Below are 25,813 nucleotides of genomic sequence, written 5' to 3' on the forward strand. Positions count from 1 at the left end.
CTGAAGCTGCTCGCATCCAGGGGTTGACTCATGGTAGGAACTCAAAGTTGTTAAATGAATGCATTAATACAGCTTAGTTATTTTCAATTTTTTATTTTGTACTGTATCACCCAGCACACTTTGAAGAAACTGCCATTCTCTTTTCTTCAGCATTCAGTTCTGCCCAGTGGCAAAAGTGACCAGAAGACTGTAAAATAATCCTCAAAGCAGTGCTACCACAGAGCCCTGGGAACCGACCTCACATGCTAAAGACAGACCGGAAGATTTGCATTGAGCTATAAACCCTGATTATATTCAATGCTTCTAACTTTGAACCTAGACGCCCAGGCTTTGTCCTATGCTGCAACCAATTAGGCAACTGAATGATACTCAGTACAGCACCGCTGCTAAGATTATAGGCTCTGATCTAGACTGCCTGGGCCTGGGCCTTGCTTCAGCCACTGACTTTGTGCCATGGGCATGTTATCTAATCTCTTTGTGCCTTAGTTTCCTTATCTGTAAGATGGGAATGATATTAACAGAATTGACCTCAGAGTAAATGATCTAACATATGCGAATGTTTATAATAGCACCTGGCACAAATGAAGTACTATTTAACTACTAGATTTTCCCTATTAAATGGCAAAAAGAGAGGCATGTCTGAGGAGCAAAGCAGACAGATCATTTCAAGAGTGGCTTTTTGCTGTGCTGAAGTCAAAGCTAGCTCTCCTAGCGCCCACTTAATTAAGTCACAGGTCAGAATCATGAGACGTGTGTCTAATATTGCCAGGGGTCTGCTGAAGACACACCGTCCTTCCATCTGGTTCCACCAAGGTGACCAAAGCGACACAGGTTTCTATTCCTGACACATCACATATAGCAGCGTGAACAATGAGTTCTGCCTTTTTCTTTTCCTGTCCACGGCTTTTGTTTGTGTCAGGTTTCTCTGTGTCTGTAGCAGTTATGCCATGGAAGCACCCTGTATGTACTGCCCACATGAATAAGAAAAATCTAAGTCAAGTAGCAGAAGTTTAGCAAGCGTCACTCCTGAAATCTCCTGTGGCCTAGATGGTAGACTCCTCTGGCTCCTGGGGATCCCAAAAACGTGTCCACCCCCCACCCCTCCCCGCCACTATTCGAAGCATGTTGGGGGAGCACTTAGGAGTTCTTTGGAATACATATTCTTAGAAATGCAAGGTTACCTAGAATCCTAGACTTCTGCTGCTGGAAGATGGGGTTAGATACTGCATTCAGGTGCGGAATCGGTGTGGCCTAGTGTTGTGTTTCCCCAGCTCCTCATGGGAAGATTTTCTAGCACCCTCACATTTCCCAACCTTTGCACTTGAAAGTAAAATGCTCTTTAAAAAAGTGAAAGGTACCAATGTTTAATAATATACAGTTTCTGTTGCACCTCTTGTTTGGTTCATTCACTTGAAAATTGAAAATAAAGACGGGAGGCCTGGGCCATGCCAAGTAGGCTGCCGGTGGTGGCGTTCTTCAGCCTGGCGACCCAGGTTCCACTAGCACCCTGCCTCCCCAGCGCTCCCTGTTCTCCCTTTCCTGGCGTGCTTTCTCTCGTTTTACTTTATATTTTTATTGTCTGCTTCTGGCACGAGGATAACCTCCAAGAGATCTGGGATTCTGGCTTATTTTGTTCACTGCCCAATCCTTAGCATCTAGAATAACACCTGATACTCAGGAGGTGACAAGACACAGGTTGCTGAATGACCAAGGTCAATGAGAAAACGCCAAGTTTATGGTCAGAACCCCCAGAATGCCAGTTTTCCTGTTCCTACCCCATCAACGTCATCACCAGAGTATACCACAGCCCTCCTGTCTACTCAGTCCTTTAACTCACCGAGAATCACAGGCAGGAGACAAGGCAAAAGATTCCTAAGCAAATCATTTAAGCATAAAGTGAAAGCAGACATAATCCCATCAGGGGACTCCAAACCTTACACTTCTTTGGAGGGGAGACCCTGATCTCATCTCTTTGCTAGGATGACTGCTCTCCCAGTCAACCACTCCACAACCCCACCCTCAAAGAACCACCTGCATTCTCCTGCAAGGTTGGTTTAAGTTTTGTTGGAGGTTAGTACTTTCAGAATATCTCGTGGACATATTCAGACACAAAAACGGGCAAGAATCCTTTTTACAAGTAAGCACATTTTACATCTCAAATGAATACAAGTACATGAGTTCGAAACACTTTATTTTACTGCACAGATATAATTCAGCCATCTTTTGAGTAAAGGATTGAGAAACTGAAGTAAAACGGTCACCGATGATGGAAAGGTGGGTGAGAGGATGGCTAAGAGCCATGTAAAAGAGAATCCAGGATGTCTTAGGATCAGGAGACATCATTCCTGTGAAAAGCAAGTACTAAGTCCTGCCATTAAGCTCTGATACCAAGCAACTGAATACTTCCCACCCCCCAACCCCCACTGATCCTCCTTCCATTATCACCCTCTCCTGATGGAATACACACAGGTAAAAAGATGGTGGCTTTTATAAAATCAAGGACCTCTCAGAGACACAAACAGGCAACCCCCCAGGCTTCTGGAGAATCCTACATCAAAAGTGAGTCCCTCCTTCACTTGACTGTCAGCAACAAGGCACAGGAACCGTTTCCTTTTTACTCACCACCCTGTGCCCGGCACCCAGCAAGCACGTCAAGCATATTTGTTAGATAAATGACTTTGTTAATATAGTTTTTGTAATTCTTTGGAGCAATCAGCTCTCCAGCCAAAAGCTCATAAAATCAAAATAGGGCAGTGTCAATGGAACAGGACTAGAAACCAATGGCCCATTGCAAAGGGCACGCTATTGATACGAACTCCCCAAACCAAAGCCCACATTCCAGTAATGAGAAGAGCAGTGTCTCCAGTGCAAAGTGCCTCTACAGCCCCAACGAGTAAATATTTCCCCCACTTGCCCCCCACCCAGCTGCCCTTCAAAATTCTTTCTTGAAAAAAGTGCTTCCTTTCCATTAATAAAACCTATTTTAAAAAATAAAAGTGAATTGGACCTGAATCGGAAACAGAATTGAGAATAGATCGCCAAACTCAATCCTTGCAGGATCTCATTTATCTGACAGGTCACTTGAGTAAAAGGACCATTATCCGCAGCTTTTGTACAAATACATTTTCTTCTTCAAGGGTAGAGAGTTTAAATTCCTGTAAGGCACTGCGCACCCACAGACCCAGTTATAAACCTGTGGCTCTCCTCTCCTCGCTCAGTAAGTGAAGTCCATCTTTTGAGCACCTTTTAAATAACCTTGAAAAGCCCAAACCTTTTTTTTTTTTTTAAACCAAGAACTCTGCAGTCAGAAGTCCACCAGGGCAAGATGAACGAAGGGAAATTCGGATTTTGGTTTAACCCACCAGCTTCAAGGGAGTTGGCCACGTTCCCCGAGCAGTACTTGGACACCCCCCTCTGGTGTCGCCCCTCCCCCAAGGGAAACGCGCTGCGACGTGGCCACCAGGGCTACCCGTCTAGCCCGTCGGGTGTCGGCGGACGCCCTCGCGGCGGGTGGTGGTGGTGGCGGCGGCGGCGGCGGCGGCGATCACAGTCTCTAGAGACAAAGTTCTGTAGTGCACTGACTTCTATCATATTCAGAGTCGGAGTGTCTCAGAACTTTGCCTCAAAAGACCAAACAGCCCGTCTTCCTCCAGAAGTTTCTTCCTGCAGGTGTGCTCCCCCCTACCCCCAGCTAAGACAAAGAAGAATAACTTGTTAAAAGCAATTTAGCTCAGGATGCGACAGATAATGGAACGGGTCATTAATTATGGAAAGTTACTGCCGCAGTCAGCAGGAGCAAATGCCCAACAGAAATGGTGTTTTAACAGCCCGGTACGACAAATTCTGGTCGCAATGTCACAGCAAGCTGGCTGCAGCAATCACACACCCTCCCCCTGCCTTCCAACCCATCCCAGATTAGAACCTATTCCCGATCGAACCCCACCTCCTCCTCGGTCCTGCTATTTAAACTTTTGCAAGCAGCTAACTCACTCCATCTAACTTGTGGCAACTTTTTACCTTCCCATCTGGAAAGCTGGTGGGGGAGGGGGGCTGCACGAAGACGAATTCTCGGAGCTGGAAGAGTTAAGGGGGGGGGGGTGTGGGGGGAGATGAACACAGGCCCGGGAAATGCCCCGCGGACGGGACCGCGCAGGAAAGCAAGGTGGTGCGGGGCCTCCACAGCGGCTCCCCTTCCCCCAGCCATTCCCAACACTCTATTCCCGGTCTTCCCGCAGCCCGCGCCCAGCCCCAGAACTCGAGTCTATGCAGTCCTCTCCCCTCCACTCCACCCACCCACTCTGTGGGATTCTCCCTGCCCCAGTAGGCAGCGAGCTCCCCGCGGACCCCGTATGCACACAACCTTCCCCCTTACACCCAGCTCCCAACACCACCCCTCCGTTCTGAGCCCCCGCCCTGTACCCCCTGCCCCTGCAGTCCCTGCGGCCATCCTCCCTCCCAACTCCGACAGCCCACTCCCCCTACCTACCGCACCTGAACAGCTGTTGCACCCGTGCAACAGGTCTGGAAAGTGTCTTCCCCACCTTCCCCCCCAACCGCTCGCCACCGTCCCCTACCCTACGACCCCCGAGACTTAGGGCCGGAGGGGCAGTGGGGTGCACAGGCGGCTGCCGAAGTGCGGGGTGCCCAGAGGCGCCGGGGACTGGGGGCGGGTGGTCGGGCTCCGGTCTCCCAGGGCCGGGGCGCCCTCCCGCGTGGCCCCTCCTGCGCCCGCCGCAAGCTCCCCAGCCTGCCCCTCCAGCACCGGCAGCCAGGCATTCCCGGGCGGGCTCCCCCCCTCGCGCTCCGCTCCGCTCTCTTCCATCTTGACTTTTGCCGACGTGGAAATTTTGGGTTTGGAGACGACCTGCGCTCTTATTGGCTGCCGGCGGGCGGGGTCGGAGGTCACGGCTGCTCTCGCTATTCCGCGCCAAGGGGAGCCGCACAGCGGCTCGTGTCAAGTCAGCAGGTTCCCTCCGCCTCCCCGGGGTCACGTGCGCCCCGGGCAGGCCCTGGAGCCACCTCCTTATGCAAATAGAGCTGCCGCGCGGGGCTGGGGGCGGGGCGGAGGCGGGAGTGGGCGGGGGCGCGCGGGGCGGGGGCGGGGCCTCGGCTCGCCGGCCGGACCGGGGGAGGGGCCGGGAGGGGCGGGGTGCTCCAGGTGCCCACCTGGCTCGGCGTCCCGGCCCGCCCCCCTTGCCACCCCACTCCACCCCGGACCCCCTACCCTTTCTACCGCTAGTGAGTCTGCAGAACCTCGTCCCCGGCCCGCCCCGCAGGGCCTGAGGAGCCGGGTTTTGTAAGGTGCCCCTCACTGCCGGCTTCCTCCGGAGTCCCTTCCACCAGACCCGAGCCCTGTTGGGCCTCATGTCTCCTGGGCCGGGAAAGAGGAGGCAGCGAGGCTGCCTGCAGGGCAGAGAACGAAATGGAAACCTCGGGGAGGGCAGTTTCCTCCTTTGGCAGGGAGTTGAGAGAACTAATAGCGAGATTCCCGGTAAGAGAATTCTAGGACAAAGCAAAATCAAGAATTCATCGGGGTTAAAAGTACTCCTTTTTAATTGCCTTCCACCCCACCCCCAATAAAAAAGAGGCCAAAATACTAAAAGTAAAAGTACCACTCCTGATTTTTTTTTTTTTTAACACGTCTACAAGGACTAACCGAAAGGCCGGTCCATCTCCACCCCGTCCTCTGCTGAGTACTGGGCAGCCGAGGGTGGAACACAGGACGCGTTCTCCTCTCTACATCTGGGTGGAGCTGTGACTTGAGGAGCTCAGAATTTCGTGAGAAGTCACGGGGCACGTAAAAGGAATCAATTCTTAACGTGGTTCCCCAAGCATGCCAAGAAAGGTGCTTTTCTAGAAAAAAAGGGAATCGATGAATGGCCCACATGACCAGGACCTCTTCCTTCCCTCCCCCTTCCCCAAGGAAAAGAAAGTAACAGCAACGCAAAGGTAGAGCCCATATTATAAATGCTGACTCTGATGGTTATTGTAAGATCTGCCAGCTTTTAGTCACCAAGGAAAAGGAAAGGGGCTGCATTTTTAAAAATATAAATCTTTCTCACAATTGGCCTAGTTATTTTTTCCTTCCTATAATAAAATATCTGTATCATCTTTATCATGTTTCTATCATAAGTCTGACCGAATGATACAGAAAAGCAAAAGATACATTTTCATGGGAAGATTCTTACCTGTAAAATTCTTCCCATCCTCTCTTCTTAATTTACTCTCTCCTTCTCCCCATTTCCCCCATGGAAAGATAAATCATTGCTCCTTCCAACTGTTTTATCCTCAAGGATCTTTTCCACTCTCCTTTCTCTTTGCTCTGCACACTTGGTTTATCTGACCCTTCCCAGGTTTGCAGGGGCCTCTCCCCTGGCATTGTCTCGTCCAGCATCGCCAACCCCCCCACCCCCCCCCCACCGGCCTCCCGTCCTCGGCCAAGGCCTGCCGGCAGTGCTTGCTGGGCCTCGGAGTTGGTCCCGGCTCTGCCGCTTGCTCTGTTGTGTGCACTGGAATATTGATTTTTCAGTGTGTGCGCGCCGGCTCTGTAAAAATCAATATTTCAGTAGCTCGAGCACAGCGCAGGGCAGTGTAATGGAGCCGGCCTGCTGATGTAACATGTGGGGTCCACCCTCAGCGGTTGAGATCAGTCAGAAAATGGCAGTGTGTTTTCCTATTTCATTGTTTGCTTCAGAGAGAAGGAAGGAATTTGCATACCGTTGTGTACATCAAATTCCAGGACAGAGTAACAGTGCTGTTGGGTGACATGCGAACCAAGTTAGAAAGTTATGTTCTTAGGCAAAAATGTGATGGAAACGTCCGATTATCCACTCTAAGAACTCCTACGGTAAGACATTGGAGAAGGGGAAGTTATTGTCTGCCTCGATCCTACCAAATTTCACAATGAGAAAATAAAAACAGGCTCACTCCAGGAAAGGACTAGAGTTCATCTTTTAATACTGGATATACGGATCATTATTAATCTACAGCCCCTAAAATATGCTTTTGATTAATGAGGACAAGAGATTTCTGGCATGATTTGAAGAAAAAAAAAATAATTGTACCAACTTAGGGGCCATCCTCATGACATTTGCAGCAGATGTGGAAAGATGCTGGGCGTAGAGTCAGGCCAGTGGGTTCTGGCCAGACATGGCCCACTGGGGATGCCTTTCTAATCTTTTCACTTCTCTGAGCCTCAGGGACTTTACAAATTAAAGGGTTATACTAAATGACCTCTAAATACTCTCTAGCTCTAACACCAAAGATTCTACAGAGAAAAAAAAAAAGATATATATATATATATATATATATAAAATAGTTAAAACCTTCAAAAACAAAAATAAAATATTTTTCTTATTTCACGGATAAGAAAATAGACTAATACCAGAAGTGTTGCAGAAACAGAAGATAGATACGTTCCTGCTCTTAGCTGTGTATTTTACTTTCTTTTAAATTATATTCCAGTGCAATCTTATGAGGGTAATTTGGCCATTTTTTAAAATGCACTTCTTTTGACCTAGCATTTCTAAGAGTTTTTCCTAAAGAAATTATTAATATCACTGGAAAGATGTTTATCATTGCCAATTTTAGAATACTGAAACATTAGAAACAATGTAAGTATCCAATAATAGGGGATGTATTAGATAAAATATGGTATTTATTCAGTGGGACACAACTATTTAATATGGTGGTGTTGAATGGATATTAAAATAATATCAAAGATTTGCATTTATTGAAATGCATGTACTGTTTAAATCTCTATCTATGTATATCTCATCATGGTAAAGGAGCCAGATGGCTTGAGTTCAAATTGTTGTGGTCCAAGTGTGGGTTGGAAAAGAATTTCCAGACACAAGGCAGAAGATAGAGTTTATTAAAGAGAAGGGTCACTGCAAGAACCTTTCTGTGGGCCGACTTCCTGGTAGCCAGGGAAGGTCGACAGTGAGCTTGGGTTGCTTGTCTGTTTTTAATAGCCAGGGAACCTGCAAGACATCTGCTGACTGGGCAGAGTATATATACTTTCAGTGTGCTGAGCGGGAGAAAAACAGGGCAAATGTCTTTCCTTATATGGGATGGGAAAGGGACAGGGCGCGCTGCTTGGGAGGGGGGCTCTGGTTCATTGCAATGGTCACATCGTGACAGAGCGATAGGAGTCCTGTAACTGTTTGTCCCAGCAATATTGGCCCTTTGAGTTTATCTTGTTCTTTGTCCTTGGAGCACACCACACAAATCTCTGTCTATCACTAACTAGCCATGTGGCTGTGATCAGCTGTAAACTAAGTATATTAGTTTTCTATGGCTGCTGTAACAAGTTACCACAAACTTGGTGGCTTAAGACAACACAGAGGTATTATCTTACAGTTCTGGAGATAGTCCCCAAATGGCTTTCACTGGGCCAAAATCTCCCCTATGGAGGCTCAAGGGGAGAATCTGTCTGCTTGCCTTTTCTAGAGGCTGCCTGCATTCCTTGTCTGGTGGCCCCTTCCTCCATCTTCAGAGCACAGCACTCCAATCTCTGCTTTTGTCGTCACATCTCTCGGTAGACTCTCACCCTCCTGCCTCCTTTTGAAAAGGATCTTTGTGATTACACTGGGCCCACCTGGATAATCCAGGATATTCTCTCCATCTCAAGATTCTTAATCATCTGAAAAGTTCCTGCTGCCATGTAAGGTAACAGATTCACAGGTTCCAGAGGTTAGGATGGGGACAACTTTGGAGCCATTATTCTATCTATCACCTAGGGCTAAAATCAAGATGTCAACAGGGTGGTGGCCCTTTCTGGAGACTCTAAGGGAGAATTTGTCTTCTTGCCTTTTCCAGCTTCTAGAGGCTGCCTGCATTTCTTGGCTATGGTCCCCTTCCTTATTCTTTAAAGCCAGCAACGGCTGGTGGAGTCTTTTTCAGACTGTATCACTCCCACACTGACTTTTCTGTCTCCCTCTTCTACATTTAAGAACCCTTGTGATTACATGGAGCCCAGCCGGGTAACCCAGGATAATTTCCCTATTTTAAGGTCAGCTCATTAGCAACCTTAATTCCATCTGCTACCTTAATTCTCCTTTGATGTGTAACATAACATTACTATGCATTATTAATGGCAATATAGAGTACAACTCTCTTTGCAACATTATTGCAAGCTATTTTTTAAAATCAGTTAAATAAATGAGAGGCAAGAGTTCTTCCACTTAAGACTACTTTTAACTTCTCAGTGGAGGACTATCTTGGATAAATTCAAGATACAGGGAATTACTGCAGAACTTTATAGTCGGAGGGAGTGGGGAGAGCAATAGAAGGATTTAACTTTTGTAAGGTTTTTATTTCTTCATTCTCACCATCAACAGAGTATTGAAAGGGTCAATGAAACAACATCAGGTCTATTAGCGTAGCCTTAGCTGGTCTCTATAACCCATCCTACGTACAGTTATCTTCCTAGAGCACAACTTTGCCCATTCCTTTAATAAATGTGTCTATTATGTGCAAAGCATTGTACTAGACTTGGGAGGGGATTTAAAGACAACCAGAATAGCTGCTTTTCGGGTTTCCCTGGTGGTGCAGTGGTTAAGAATCTGCCTGCCAAAGCAGGGAACATGGGATCGAGCCCTGGTTTGGGAAGATCCCACATGCTGCAGAGCAACTAAGCCTGTGCACCACAACTACTGAACCTGTGCTCTAGAGCCTGCGAGCCACATCTACTGAAGCCTGCGCGCCTAGAGCCCGTGCTCCGCAACAAGAGAAGCCACCACAAGGAGAAGCCCACGCACTGCATCAAAGAGTAGCACCAAAGATTCTTGAAAATGGGGCTTTGTCATGGGATTCTGTGGACTTCCAGGTACTGCAGGGATGTAGGGAATTACCATTGAAAGCATGGTCCATTCCTCCAAGACAGTGTGCTGCTCTTCCCCTCCTAAAGAACAAATCACTTTCTACCTAGTACTCAAGTTGTGGTGTATAGACTAGAGGCTCCAAGGAGGAGCCTCTCATTCTCATTTTCCATCTCCCGTGGCAACTGGCGGAATGCACACTTTAGGCACTTGGGTATTTGTGGAATGAGTAGATATTATACTAGGTTTTTCCATATCAAATTGCCAGTATTTGTCCCTTTTTGACCTACAAAAATGGCAATTAATTATGGTTTCAACCTATTTTAAGGTATTTAATTAAAATACACAGAGATTGACTAATATTAAAATTCAAGTACACCACTGTTAAAGACATTAAAGTAGGCATTAGAAAATGTGTACGGGACTATTGTTTGGTTACAAACAATGTTGTACAGAATTTAAACCAGAATATATGTATATGTATGTAAATATTATACTATATTGTATATATACACATATATTGGCTTGGCCAAAAAGTTCATTCGGGTTTTTCCATAAGCTCTTAGGGAAAAACTCAAATGAACTTTTTGGCCAACCCAATACATATATTGTACATATATGTATCTGTAATATACATATATATTAGCATATTGTAGAATATGTGTAGAGAGAGCGAGAGAAAGAGACATAAAGCCCTGTCTGCAGGTTGTTTATGGAAGGAATATTAGGCAGGCAATCTGATCCTGAGGTCAAATCAGAAGCACAAATTCCATTCAAATCAGGTTTATAAACTTGAGGGAAAGCTCAGTACAGTAGATCAAAAATGAGGGGGAAGAAAGAGAAACAAGAAAATTAGATAAACTTTATCCAGTAGTTGATGTCTGATACAGTGTTTCATAGAGGATTCTTTCTCCATGGTAAGAAGTCATTTTTAGCTACTTTCAACCAAGAAGTTAGGAAATTTTGATAGTTAGGTCTGTGTCACATTAGAGATGATGTCACCAATCAGAGGAAAAAGAGGAGCTGACGTCAGTGTCCCTCATAAAGCCAAAGAGATCTGCCCACCCGGGAACCTTCTTGCTGACCAGGGCTGCTTCCACAGAGGGTCAAGCACCAAAGCTAAGCCCCCAAGGGTGGCCGTCATTTGTACAGCTTACGTAACGGCAGTGAACAAGTGACTCAGACAGCATGAGTAAAGTGTGTAGCGTGCAGCCCAGACTTCGCAGCCACCGCCAAATTTCCAGTGAGGAGTTTATATGTACACAAGAATCACAGTTCAAGGAGAAGGGGAATTTAAAGTAGATGGAAACACAGCTCAAAATCCTGCCCAGCAAGTCTCTTATTCCATATGTTTGCTTAGTTAAATTGAACAGGAGATTGTAAGAGACGATTTATTCCTGAAATCAGCTCAGACCTGCTTGTTGCTTGCTGACTCTCCTGAAACAGACCTATTAGTGGGAAAGATCGTTCCTAAAGAGTCTTTGCAAAATGAAGTGCTCTGAACTAAATATTCAGTAGAGATAATTATTTCCAAGGTAGAGGAAGTAGAGAAGCTGGACTAGACTGTGAATCACTTAACTTTCTATTTGCACACAAAGAATCCTCGCTTCCAAGGTCTGAAAGCAGAGCCAAATTGAAGGGCAAAAGTTCCCCCTAAATTCAAACAACTTTGATCAAATGGCGTCAGGTGTTATCTTGCGTTTACAAATCACTGGGAAATTCTGTTACAAATCTCAAACGATTTAACTTTTCTAACACCATAGTCAGAAAAAACTCAGCCTCTAGTCTTTAAACTTCATAATCAGTATGGATGTTACCCCTCAGATGCTGATCTTATAAAGTGGAATCTACCATGTGCTTCCTAATATAAGCCCCCTTAACAGCACCTTTTGAAGATCAACCTCCCACCCTGACCAAAACCACACATACAAGTACCCTCAACCTCTCTTTAAATCTCTCAATTTTGTGTCTGTGGAAATATAGTACATTCCTAATAGAATTGTTCTTCCTTTTCTCCAGGTTCTCAGGAGTTTTCTTTTCAAGGGAAGAGAGATTTGGGGGATCAGTTCTCTTAGCTGGGGTATCTTGCAGAGTCTTATCTTCAGTTGCTTGCAATCCTACAAAGCATGGTGACCCCTACCGGGCACCCCAGTTCGTTACTCTTGTTTTGTTCCCTCCCCTCAATTCAGTTCCTCCTGCTCTAACATAAGAGAGACTGTTTTTCTAGAAGCCCTTCTTTCTGGGAGACCTCAGAAACCCCAAGGACTCAGGAAAGCCATAGAGCACAGACTTGTAAAAGGAGACGCCAATTCTAAGGTCTTAGAACCCTCTCCCCTGATTTTCAGGCTACTGGATACCTCATTTCCTGTTCAGATTTCCGTTGGGGCTAAGAGGTCTGGACAAGCGCCCTTTTCCTGGCCTTTATAACTTTCCTCTTCTCTGTTTCTCTCTGCTCCAAAGAGCTTTTCTTCTCCTTTAGTGATAAAATAATGATATAGCCACCCTTCTGGAAGAATGCCTGGAACTCTATGAAATAACATACCCACCTCCACACTCGGGCTCCCCACCTCTCTTACCTTTCTTCTGATCATCTAACAATATATGTTTACTCAATGTTTTTCCTCCCCACTCTCCCAAAACTGTAAGCCGCCTGAGGGTGGGGACTTGTCTTTTATTGCTGTGTCCCCAGAGGCCAATACACACATATTGTAGGCAATCTATAAATGTCTGTTGAATGAATGAATAAATGTGGCTAGATTGGATGATATAAATGAAGAGAGTGAAGAACAAACTTACATAAAACAACTTTTCCAGTACTTTTCCATGTAACAGTGTGATGAATATCTGGCAAAGGGTTATAGAATTACCCAATGGGTGTTAAAACTGTCAAGGACGTTCTGAACCCATCCCTCAATAAAGCAGGGAAAAAAGGGACTTTTGCTTTCAGACATATAGTGTAGCCTGACTTTCTTTGCGGGGATTTTTTTATTTTTTAAAGAAATAATCTTTAGACAAATATGTGAAGCATTGTTATGTAAAACAGAGAATATGGAGTAATATTATCAAACAATGAGTTTTTCTTTCTTTGAATACCTCAACCACCAACAACCAGATATACCTCTTAAAGTAATTTGATTATCTTTCTTGAGAAAAGTCACTTTCACCAAAGATCATATGAAGAGTACATGTGACTTTTTAAGCAATATCCTTTAAACTATTGGCTACAGAATCATACGGTACTTTCTAAAAGGTTCAGAACTAGTCAGAAAGCTTGTTTCTCTAAAAAAATGAAAGAAGAGGGAAAGGAAGAAGAATATGTTACAACCTCATTTAAGCTTCCAGAATGATTCACCTCTTATAATTTTATTTCTCCATACACTGTCAATGCCACACTACAGTGTTTGATGTACTCAGGATCAAGGAATCTCTTGTTAAATCAAAAGCTGATAAGGGCATTATAAATGTAGCTGCATTCAAATTTACTAACCTATACAGCAGGGATAACTCTGCTCTGGATTCAATTTTGCATATTAAGTATGAGTTGCACTATTGGAGCTGGCACTGATCCTCAGGCTTATTTCTACCCACTGATGGGGTTTTGATTGCAAGATTCAATGACATCAACACTCCAACCAGTGGAGGAAAGCCTTTCACACGAGGCAGAACACAGCTGCTCCAGTGTCCTGCTCTTCCCGCCTGGAATTCCAACTTTCTTTTGAATTACCAGGCACCATTCCGTTGCTTTCTCCTTTATGCTTCAGTAACACTTTCACAAATCTCTCTAGAGCACCTATCACAGTGTTTTGAGATCAATAATTTACATCCAGGATCACTGCTAGCCCATAGGGCACCTTTGTATGAATTAGAAAAAGACACCCATTCCTCTGGGAGAGTCAGAGAAAGATGGGATAACACCAACTATGTATTTTTATAAAGTTCCGGAGAAAAATTAGGGCAGAGAGGACACTCATCTTCCCTATTCCTGTGCCCACACTTCCACCACAAAATAGGAGAGGGATCCGTCAACAACAATATTTTTCATTGCTTAGTTCAATTGCGAGATATAACACTATCTTGTTAACAATAGTGAAAGTTTTCCTGTAAAGACCGAATGTCTTCCAGAATAAATGGAACCCGGTCAACATTTTGCATGAAAGAGATTTTTTTAGAGACAAGACATGATTTTCAAGTGTGTGCCCTGCTGGTTGTCAGCTATTCAGTGACCTCTCACTGTTTTGGACCTGGTCTTCTATCTTGGGCGTTCCACGAAAACAAGAGGGAAAAATGGAACGGTGCTTTTCTCTTGTGCCTGAGACTGTCTAAAAATACCCTTGATCTATTCTCCCTCCTGCACACTCTTCGGAACGCGGAGAGGGAATGAAGAGAGGCGTGAGAAGGGGCTGAGAGGCATTTCCTACTGGGATCTCAACAATATCCTGACAACACGGTCTGGATGCCTTGGAATACTGCTTGCTTTTCTCCTTGATCTTGGCCAGTAATGGTGATAGCCACCAACGTGTACTCTCTCTGGAGAGTCCTCTTCTCAGTAGGCTAAAGGCTTACCCCGACCAAGGGGAGAGCTGCACAAGCTCTTCTAGTCCCATTTTCTCAACCAAGCTTGAAGCACTTTGATATATACTAGTATGCATACTAGTATGACCAGGAGTGCCTGTTTCAGGGAATCTTAGGTTTTAACCCTAGAGATAATCTATCTCAGTGTTTTCAAACTTCTTCGACTTCACCTCATAGTAAGAGGTGAAGCATTGCACCTCTCATTGCAACGTTGTACACACATAACTATATAAACATAGGTTTATATAGTTTATATAAACTATAGTTTATGTGTACACACATAACTATATAAGCATAAGTTTAACTAAAAAGCTTTTCTGGAAACAATATTTAGTCATATGACATGCAATGCACCCTAATATTTTCTATGCTATTATATATATATATATTTTTTTTAATTCTGATCACAACTCACTAGATTGATTTCATGATTCACTAATGGGCTGGGGCCAACAGTTTGAGAATCACCGATCTACTTTAATCCCCTACGTTGTAGAGCAGGAAATCAAGGTCAAGAAAGGTTAAGCAATCTGGACAAGCTTACAGAGCCACTGCCTGCTGGCAGAACCAGGGCCAAAACCCAGGTAGCGAAATCATCTAACTTAGCTAATTATTAATGATAAACACTCTTCTTGCAAAAGGATGAGCAAGTGCTGTGCTAGTACTGTGAAGGGTGCGTGCTGTTACAAAACACATAGATCTTCTTTTTGAACAGTGGAAAATTAAAGTCGCTCAAAGAAGAACGAAATAGAATGTCACCCCCCAAATCCTCACACACATATCATTTTTCAGTCGCAAACTCCAGTTGTCTAGAGGGCTAAGTCTTTCTACATATTTAAACACACACATCTGTGTGTGTGTGGGGGGTGTGTGTGTGTGTGTGTGTGTGTGTGTGTGTGTGTGTAGTGGGTTTGTTTGTTTTACGAATGTTTTAAATTACATCTGCTGCTTGGCTCCAATTTGCTGGCTCATGTACACTTCCTCTCACTGAAATCTATAATGCAATAGAAAAAACCCCGAGCAACCAGTCCTTCCAAAGATCTTTAGTGAAGCCTGCTTGGTCAAAGAAGCGCCGGTGGGCATCTCTGTGATCTCAGTTACACTAGGGGACTCTACGGAGGTATGAGTAAGAGGGTGGGCTGCAGCTGGGATCTAGAGACATCTGGTAATAGTACGAGTCTAGAACAGGCTCAGCAAAGCTCAGCAACCTCACAGCCCATCATTATTGGATGGTTTACCCTCAAGGGCTGCATGCACAGTAACTGCAGTTGACTCTGACCTCATTACCTCTCTAAGAGTAGTATTTCCATTAAGATAAGTTAGTCTTTAAAAACAAAGCCCTAAATTTCAGCAACCAGCATACTTTCCTTCAATAAGGCATGCGTGCCTTCCTGTTCCACCTATTTTTATCCTGGGGTTTTTTCGTTTTTTGTTTTTTTTTAAAAAAAGCCTACTCCAGCCAAAGCAAATACTATCTCCATCTCTCTCATTAGAAGGAAGACTGGTCTCCAGCCTGCCCAGGATACGGAACTGAAGATGCAGCGGGCTGATTTTGCCCGTGGCTTTTTTTTTCATTGATATGGTACCTGTTCCTTGGTTCATGTGTCAGCTGATGAAAGCAGCAATGACCTTTTCCAACAATTGGCCTCTGTCTTTACATTGGCTTTCTGCACTTGACTGGGAGCCATGAAGATCACCTTAAGGGCACCTTTCAACCTATTCCTGTGAAATGGCAACAGAACAGAAAATGACACAGAAGTAAAGGGACACTGAGGAATAGATACAGGTCCTTTTAGCTTGTGAATGTGAAAATGTCACAGGTCCCTTCTGAGCATGTTCCAGCTGGAGGCAAAAAACCACTTTGGGATAAACATGTGGACCACATGTGCAGAAGCACTGAAAATTAGGTATGAAAGTTATCTATGCAAAATTACCACAAAAATTCCTGCTGTGATCATTATGAAATTACCTTGGAGTGTGGATTTCTGGCTCACTTTCCAAGCTATGCAACTTCTTTAATAAAACCCCTAGGCAACATTATACCCTCTCCCGTTGGTCTTACCTCAGCATAGCACAGTAAATGTCATGTCTCTTCCAAGCCCTAAATGCTAGGACAACTGTGTAAGAAATGATTCCCTTTTGGCGGGATAGGAAGAATAAATCAGAGGGTTTGATTATAATCTTTAAAACTCAATTTTTAAAAACTGGTATGTTTCTGTACTTTCTAAAGACAGACATCTTAAATAGTGCTTACATTTGTTTTGGCAGACACATGGGTGACTCTTGCAATGGGCAGTCTTCCATATCCGTATTTATGACAAATATGTCAGAATGTAATCCATCCTAATGTCTATGAAGGGATCAACATTTACAACTTATCATTTCCCTCTCATTATGTTGCTTTATTTCTTTTCAAAGACAGACGTAGAAATTGCCATGAGATGGAGAATAATCAATACTCAGAAGAAAACATAATACCAACTCTTCTACCTGAATAAAAGTATGGTATCTGTAATGTTTGTTTCATTTCTCACCTACTCTTTGAGTGATGCAATGTAACTCATCACAACTCAATACAATCAAGGAGGTGGCATTTCACAGGAATGACTACTAGTATGGAGGAGAGGAGGTCCCAGAGGTCAGATCCGCTACTGATGACAGTAGCAATTCAGTGACATTAAAAAAAAATTAAGGGACTTCCCTGGTGGCGCAGTGGTTGAGAGTCCGCCTGCCGATGCAGGGGACACGGGTTCGTGCCCCGGTCTGGGAAGATCCCACATGCCGCAGAGCGGCTGGGCCCGTAAGCCATGGCTGCTGAGCCTGCGCAGCCGGAGCCTGTGCTCCGCAACGGGAGAGGCCACAGCAGTGAGAGGCCCGCGTACCGCAAAAAAAAAAAAAAAAAAAAATTAAGTAGCATTTCCAAAAGGATAGTTACCTTTAAAGAAATAATATTGTCTTTTTGTTGACTTTAATGCTCTAGTTCATCCCCAACAGATAGATGCAGTGAAGAGCCTGTATCTGTACTGTGAACAATATACTTCCTTTAATGTCAGTCCCGGGTGAAATGAACCCAGCCAGGAAGAGCACAACAATCTCTCCAATTTTAATAATCAACAGTTCTCCAAAAAGCAGACTTGTGATTGTTGTTATCCCAGCAAGTTGGTCATTTACAAATGGATTGTGTCCAAAAATTTCAACTGTATATTTGGATTACAGAGTGTCAAGTATAGGTGCTCATCTAAGCAATATAAAACTGATAGGTTCCCGGAACAACCCATAGACATCTGTTTCCTTCATGTTTTGCTGATGGTGTTGGGAGAGACAAAGAAGGATGGAGGATTCAAAGAGTAGTAGTCACACCTGGGAAGACAATTTGTGGCACAAGACCCCAGAACAATCTCCTGATGATTTCTACCACTTCCAGAAGGGAAGGCAGGAAGGAGTGAAAGAAGGAAAGATGGAAAGAAGGAAGGAAGGGAGGAAAAGAAAGAGGAAGGAATAACCATACCAGCCATGGTCCAACCAAGAAACAGAAAGCACTCGGAGTATTCTGACTTCTCAAGAAACAAAAATGCTGAGTAGCTACTAAGAGGTAGTGAGGCAACTCAGAAATTAGGAGCAGAAGGAAGTTACTACTATCCCTGGAATGGAGGGTCAAAAAGAGGAGGTGGTGTTAGCAGAAGCCAGAAGCCAGATCACCCTGTGGAAGCTGGAACCACAGTGGGCCTGTCCATTGAGGACTGGAGCCATGGAGGAGCTGCCATAGCTGCCATCAGAGAAGAATCTATGGATTCAGGGAAGGACAGAAGAAATACTGTGGCTTCTCCCTTTCTCCCACCATGATGCCTTCCATTGACATAACCCAGCCAGAAACCAGCTGACACAGGATCCTAGGAAATTCAGCCTGCAGAGATCAGCCTCCTGTGATGCAGAGCAGGGAAGGGCAAGGAATGGATCTGAGGATTCACAAGCCAGACCCGACACACTACCCAATTAACTAAAAAGAAAGGAAAAAATCTAATCCCAGTCCTAGCAGATTCAACAAGAAGGGGTTGCAAATGGTATTAGCTCTGAGAACAAGGATCACGCATGATCTACATAGAAAGCGAAATTAAGATACAACAAAAATAACACTACAAGACATCAATATGAAGGATGCCACAAGAGAAACCAGGACACCTGCCAAATGAATGATCATGAGAGAGGAGAGACCATGTTGACCTGGAAATGACTGGGTTCTTCTTCAGAAAGAAGGAAAATCAGTATGAAATCAAGGCTTCCAGGGCAGAGCAGGCACCATCTATGGAGAAAAACAGGAGTTTTACTGGGTCAAACACCACATACCTGCAGTCAAAAGATAAGTGAAACCCGGGGAAAGGCACTGGACTCCTCGGTGGGGGAGGAGAGCAGGTGAGTGACTCATGATCTTACCAGGATGGCCCTAGTCTAGGCTGGAGCCACACTGTGTTTAATGACTAGGTGTCATCACATTGTAAAGTCTGACAATGAATGGAAAGACAAAAAGAAGCTCTCAGGGTGGCAGGTTTCCGCAAAGGTTCTGGCTCTAAAGCGGAGGAAAGAGATAGTAGAGACTAACACCTGTGGCCAAGAAACTGCACAATAAACCGTCTACCACTCTCCACTCTCCCCCAACCCTGCCCCCCTCTCCCCACCGCCAGCAGGCTGCAAGCTACTCGGGGAGGAATTGCACCTCATTTGTCTTAGTAGTTCCGGGGCTTCGAACAGTGTCTAGCACACAGTAGGTGATCATCGCATAGTGGTTAAACGAATGAATGGGCCGAGGGTGCAACCTGGGTACACTGGGAGAGCAGAAGAACCGCAGAGGACATATGACCAACGCTCTGAAGTGACGTGGCAGCATGCTGGCCTGCTGGAAAACCCCAGCGGCAGCCAGACCAGTGTGGGCAGCTGCAGTCAGAAAATGAGATGGTTCTTTGGAGCAAATATGCAGTCATAAATAGCACAGGCCTATGCAAATGGCCTCAGCTGCCCAGCAAAGGACTGGAGCGCATCTGGCACACAACACGTTCCTGCCACCCAAATTCTGCCTGGCTAATCCCACAGCTCACAGAGGGGCGGGGGCTGCCATCCAGAGGGGAGACCCACTGAGTGGGGAGAGGATGGTCACCACTGTAGTAAGCCTTCGTAAGACTGCCCCTAACAATTGCCCTAAAGAGCCTGTGCTTCCAGTATTACTGCCTGTGGAAGTGTCCCAACCACTGAGCTGGTTTCAAAGACGCATTAAGAAATCACCAATAACCAATGTGTACAGTTGTTAGGTACCATACAGCAGCTCTAATGTAGGAATTTTTAGAGTGACCTTCTATGTCTAAGTGTACCAGACCTTCTCCTTTTGAGGGGTGCTTTAGCAGAGAAAATGGCAACATGCTATCGTTTTCTGATTTGTATTGTCTCCCTAAAACCTGTCACCCAGCCCAGGATGACTTGAGGCCCTTAACAAAACCAACGAGAAAACAATGCTATTTATTAGCCTTTTAAGGGAAAGAACCACACCCGATTTGTATTTGTCCCAAGTTCCCTTTCCCATAGTCAAGAATCTAGCCCAGTGCCTGCTTGTCCCAGAGACTCAAATATTTGTTGAATGAAATAGTCCCTTCAGAGAAGTTATAACAATTCTCTAAATTAAATTTTGAAAGAAATTGAAAACTACCAAATACATTAATTATAATAACAATACTACCACCAACGGCAATTAAAATATATTGAACACAGTTTGTTCCAGGGACCATGCTAACCTATGAAACAGTTGACACACTACCTGGCACGCTCTCCAGCTAGGAGCAGAAACTGCTGGTGGATGTAATCAAAGCCTCAATCTTTTTTTAATTTATTTTTTCCCCACCTTCCACAAAAGATTTGTGGTGACCTATAAGATACATACATCAAATAAGATATTTAAAGTGTTCTAGTTTCGGGGGGCTGCCATAACAAAGTACCACCAGTTAGGTGGCTTAAATAACAGAAATTTCTTGTCTCTCAGCTCCAGAGGCTAGAAGTACGAGATCAGGTTTTGGCAAGGTTGGTTCCTTCTGAAGGAGCTTGGGAAGTGTCTGTTCCAGGCTTCTCTCCTTATTTCTGGTAGCCCCTTTGCTTTTGACAGCATAATTCCATCTTCACATGGCATTCTTCTGGTGTGCATGTCTGTTTCCAAATTTCCCCTTTTATACAAGGACATCGATCATATTGGATTAGGGACCCACCTTACTCTAATATGACTTCATCTTAACTGATTACATCTGCAATGACCTTATTTCCAAATAAGATCACATTCAGAGGTACTGAGGGTTAGGACTTCAACACACAAATTTTGAGGGGATACAATTCAACCCATAACAAAAAGGGAAATGAAGAAAGCATGGGGGAATTCTCAGCAGACGGAACACACACAGTTATCTATTCATCCTCCTAAAACCTCACTAAATTAATTAAGTGAAAATAAAAAGTTATTTATCCATGTGCAGAAAGAAGCTCCAGGGAAGACAACAGTCGATAGGAGATGGAGGGTAGATAGCAGAGAGAGGAGAGGGAACTGACCTGGCAGAAAAGAATGAAGTTACAACTCAAGGCCAATAAAATGTGAGGCATTTTATCACTCCACAGCATTCCAGAGACCCTGTACTGGGAGGTGCCAGATGCCGGGGAAGGCAGGGGTCAGGCGAGATGCTTGACACAGACGTGGGTTTACAGTCTGGATTCAGAGGCACTGGGCCTCTTCCCCACCCCACACAGCCAGATGACCATGTTTCCCAAGCAGCCTCCTAAAAGAACCAGGAGATTTATTTTTGGAGAGATCAAGATGGAAAGGCCCAACTCAGAGGACACCAGGCTTATCAGAGGGCTGGGATAGGGGGTAGGCACAGAGCTAAAACCAGGGATATTAGTGAAAGCCCATAGGCCCTGTGAACTATCAGTCCCCTTCCCCTACCCAGATCTTAGAACACCTGCAACTGGAAATATAAATACAAAGACAGGAGGCTGGAAGATTCTACACTTGGAGACCCAAACAGCATCAGGGGAATATCTTGTGATGATATTTAAGTTTCCCCAACAAAAGATTGTCTTCATATCTGGCTATACTGTAGTGATTCCTACCAGTCACCAATTCTTGCCCGTGTTTATAGAACTTAAGTGAGATTTTAACATCTCACTCTTAAATACAAAAGGACAATCAGACACTAGAAGAAAACCTATGAAAGCTGGACATGACATGAATAAACAAAGGCACCAGGAGGAAACAGAGAAAATGAAAGGAACCAAAAAACATTTTTTAAAAATCAGTAATTAATATCCTCAGGGAGATTAAGAACAGAATTTGATAGAAAGAAAACAACTGGAGAATAAGTAAGGCTTCTTGGCAATTAAAAATATAACAAATTAAGACTCATTCAAAACATTAGAAGATAAAGACAAGAAAATCTTTTAGAAAGTAGAACAAAGTGTTGAAGAGTTAGAAAATAGGAAAGAAGAGATAAGGAAATAAAGAGATGAGAAAAGAAAAGGATCAATTTGGAATTCTAACATCTGCATAGTAGGAGTTGCCAAATAGTAATAGGAGAAATGGAGGAAAGAAAATTATCAAATAGCAATAATAACAGTAATAAAAATTATCAAGGAAATTTTTCTGGAACTGAAGGAAACATGTCTCCAGGTAATAATGATCCACTGAAAACCTAGCACGACAAATGAAATACTCACAACCAAGGCTCATCATTCTGCAATTTGAGACCTCCAGAACTAAAGAGGAGACCTAAATTTTCCCAGAAAGACAATACAGGCCACATAGAAAATATTGGAAAGAGAATGACACTGCAGGTAACGTAGTGTAGTTAAGAGTATAAACTCTGGAGACAGCTACCTGGACATGTAACCCAACTTATTAATTGTGTGACTTTGGGTAAGTTACTTGACCTCTTTTGCCTCCATTCTCCATCTCTAAAATAGAGATAACAAGAATCCTTCCGTATATATGGGCTCTAGAAGACAGACCCCAAGGGGAAAAAATTGAATTGATATAATTGAGTATATAGAAAATATTATTGATAAGCATGCAGTAGAGACAGAGCATTCAGGGGAGTGGTTGATGAAATAAAAATTTTTTTAGGCAGGACAAAATAATTTTTAAACATAAAATCTCTCTCTGCCCATTTGAGCCACTAACCCCCTCCTCTGCATTACACATTAACTAGATCCCGTTAGAAGACATAGGAATTCATACACACACACACACACACACACACACACACACACACACACACACACACACAATTTTCTCCTGGCGCCAGCAAGGTAACTCCTTAGGAGATAACATTCCTTTCTCAATCCTGTAAGGGGTCAGAATAATCCACTACTTGCCTTGTTGGACTATGTAAACTGTCAATATGTTACTTTGATGTATAACCCTTTGTCTCGAAAACTTATATAACTGTGCCTTGACCTCAAACAGGCGGAACAGTCCTCAGAGCTTTCTGAAAGACTGTCTCCCGGGTTATAATCCTCAAGTTGGCTCAAATGAAATTTTCCGTTTCTTTCTTAGATTGACTACTGATTAATTTTTCATTGAAGGGAGGGAATGTAAAAACAGAAAATCAGGCAGATTCAAAAGAATAAGCAGCTTTCAACTCCAGGAAAAAAAAAAGGGGACAAGTCATAGTCATTCATACAAGAAAGGGGACATAGTCATAGTCATTGCTTGCTCAGAAGCAAATAAGATTTGTATAGGCAAAATGATGTAAATGCTAACTAAAAATTGTGATATTACTGACTTAGGGAAATAGGGAGAAGGGAAGGGGTAAGACTAGAGTGGAGAGAGAGAGCTCAGTCCTCATTTACCAAGATGTTAAAGTCAATAGTTCATATATAAAACTGACAATTAAAGAAATAGCAAGCAGAACAAGTTATTTCTAAACATGGAGATAAACACCTGGGGATGCAGCTAAAAGAGCTGAAGGTGATTTCCTCTGAGAAGTGGGACTGGTGGGCTGGGGAGAGACAAAACAGGAAATTTCTAGTTTTTCATTTAGTACTATTTGACTTTTTAAAATACGTATATCTGTTACTTTGATAAAAATTAAATTTTAACTTAAAAAAAGAAAGAATAGAGGGAAATAACTCAAATATTAGTAGCGGTTATATGTGGCTAGTATGATTACGAATTATTCTAATTTCTTTCGGGATTCTTTTCTATATTATCCAATTTTTTAATAAATAATATGTATTACTTTTATAATTTAGAAAGTACATTTTATTTTTGAAATGAAATAAAAATAAGTGAAAAGAAAGTTTGTGTAGTTTGATGTAGCTTAAAAAATGATTTTCCAAAAAAGGTAAAATCATGACTCCTATAAAAATATAAAATGACACATGTCAAAGATTAATTAAATGAGGGAACCAGTAAGATATTACAGCTGGTTCAAAGGAGAAGTCAAAGAACTACAAACTACAAATGCAATAAAAACTGTTGAAATGAATTTGCAAAAAGTGGTTTCTCCATAGAGCAAGAATCAATTACATTCTACAGACAAACTATTTATATTTTTATGGACAAGAATTATTCACATTCCTATCAGTTTTCTATAAATTTTTAAGGAGTTGTAAAATAAGCCTAGTCAAAGATAAACAGGGATATACATTCCTATAGGATCAGATAATCCCAGAGGTTTTAGTGTTCCTTTGAAAGGATATCCAGTAATCGCTTTTGCCCATTTGAAAGTCTCAAAATTTTTCCTTACATGTAGTTAAGGGCTAATTAGTCTACAGAATCTTGTGTCACAAAGTCTCATATGATTATTCAAAAGTGGGATGCAAGTTTGGTTTGAGTTCATAGAAGCCAAAGTGAAAAAGAAAAGGTTTTAAGTTTACTGGGGTGCCCAGTGGGGCTTAAAATGTTTTGAAACTGAAGAAATTTCATTTTATCTATTTAACTGCTGGCAAAACTTTTCTCTGAAGAAAAGATCAATTTGCCTTTGTAGTCTGCTTCCTTTGTTTGGGTAAAAATTACCAAAATGATCCCTTTATCCAAATGTAAAGCAATACCCACTCATTGTTTTAAAGCAACACCCTGTGAGGTTGCCATTAACTCTGAATGCTGTTCGATTAAGTGGTGTGTTTAGGGAGGGAAATTGGATTCATTTTAAGTAATATCATGTTATTGGAGAATTTTTAAATTATAATTCCTTTCTATATGGGTTTAGAATAAACTATCTCTGAAAATTGGTTTTGGGGATGGATGTCTGTCTTCTTGTACAAGTATTTGCTCCTGTGAGAGATAAGATTGGATGTTGCCAGGAGGCCTATCCTTCTGACCTCTTTATGCCAGATTGTGAAAAGGGACTAAACTTGTCTGGACTGAATTTACAAGGGACACACACACTGTTCTTAAAATGACCCAGAATTTTATCATTTTACCCTTCCCCCCCTCCACATCTCCCCTAATTCAGGTATATCACAATTTTTAGATATAATCAATTATTGGAATTTCCTTATTCAAGCCAAAAAAGCAAGACCATATACTGCAGGTGCATATTTCCCTGTTCCTGTAGTTGATCATCCTGGGACAGGAAGGGAACACACCTCAGACAATCTTTGTGAGCAGAAGGGGCAGAAAATGATCAAGTCTTCCTCTTCCCAGAACAAACCTCAGGAACTGTGTTCTTTTTCATATGTACAAGGAAAAATTAGAACTTGAATATCTGTCAATGAAGGATTGGTTTAAAAAATTCAGTTATAGTAAATCCAAACAGTAAAGTACTATGTAGACATTAAAACAAATGTAGAAGTTATCGTTGAATTGACGTGGAAAGTATTTTTCTCACATGCAAAGGGTAGGCAGTATAGAGCTGGTGCAGCTGCTCAAAGAACCAACCACCTTCCATCTCCCCAGACCATCATCCTCCATGTAAGGTCACAAGATGACAGCTGTCCTTCCAGGCTTCACATCTAAGCTCCAGGCAGCGTGAAGAAGGAAAGGCAAATTACGAAAAGCATAGACCAGCTGAATCTTTCTTTTTCTAACCAAGGAAGATGACAGTGCTTCCAGAAGGTCCTCCCCATGTACACTTCTGCTTATACTTCACTGCCAAAATTGTGTCCATTACTGTTGTGACATGATTAGCTGCAAGGGAGGCTGTGTGATTTGATTTTCAGTTGGACACTGTTGTTGTTTTGAATGCAGTCAATGGTACAGACCAGGTACCTGGCAGTGTCTGCCCCAGGAGTGTATCAAAAGAACGTACACCAAACAGTTAACAACGTTTGTCTTTAGAGATAGTATTCTAAGTGATCTATAACCTTCTCCTTTATGTTCTTTTGTATCATTTGGAGCTTTATCATTCTGTATTATTAGAAATCCAGAACCTCAGGTCCCACTACAGACCTACTAA

General features: G+C 43.2%; 1 long non-coding RNA gene across 3 annotated transcripts in view; it reads left to right on the plus strand.

Annotated features, from left to right (window-relative positions):
• The window catches only part of LOC141279547 (uncharacterized), a 57,670-nt gene that overhangs the window by 12,469 nt on the left and 19,388 nt on the right, over positions 1–25,813 (plus strand). The window contains exon 2 of one of the 3 annotated variants that reach the window (XR_012333991.1): positions 15,887–16,300. The exons of the other annotated variants lie outside the window; for them this stretch is intronic. This is a non-coding gene — a long non-coding RNA (uncharacterized lncRNA). The remainder of the gene's footprint in view (positions 1–15,886; positions 16,301–25,813) is intronic. 3 annotated transcript variants of the gene reach the window in all.

This window comes from Tursiops truncatus, chromosome 9 (assembly GCF_011762595.2).
Source record: "Tursiops truncatus isolate mTurTru1 chromosome 9, mTurTru1.mat.Y, whole genome shotgun sequence".
Classification (NCBI taxonomy): Eukaryota; Metazoa; Chordata; class Mammalia; order Artiodactyla; family Delphinidae; genus Tursiops; species Tursiops truncatus.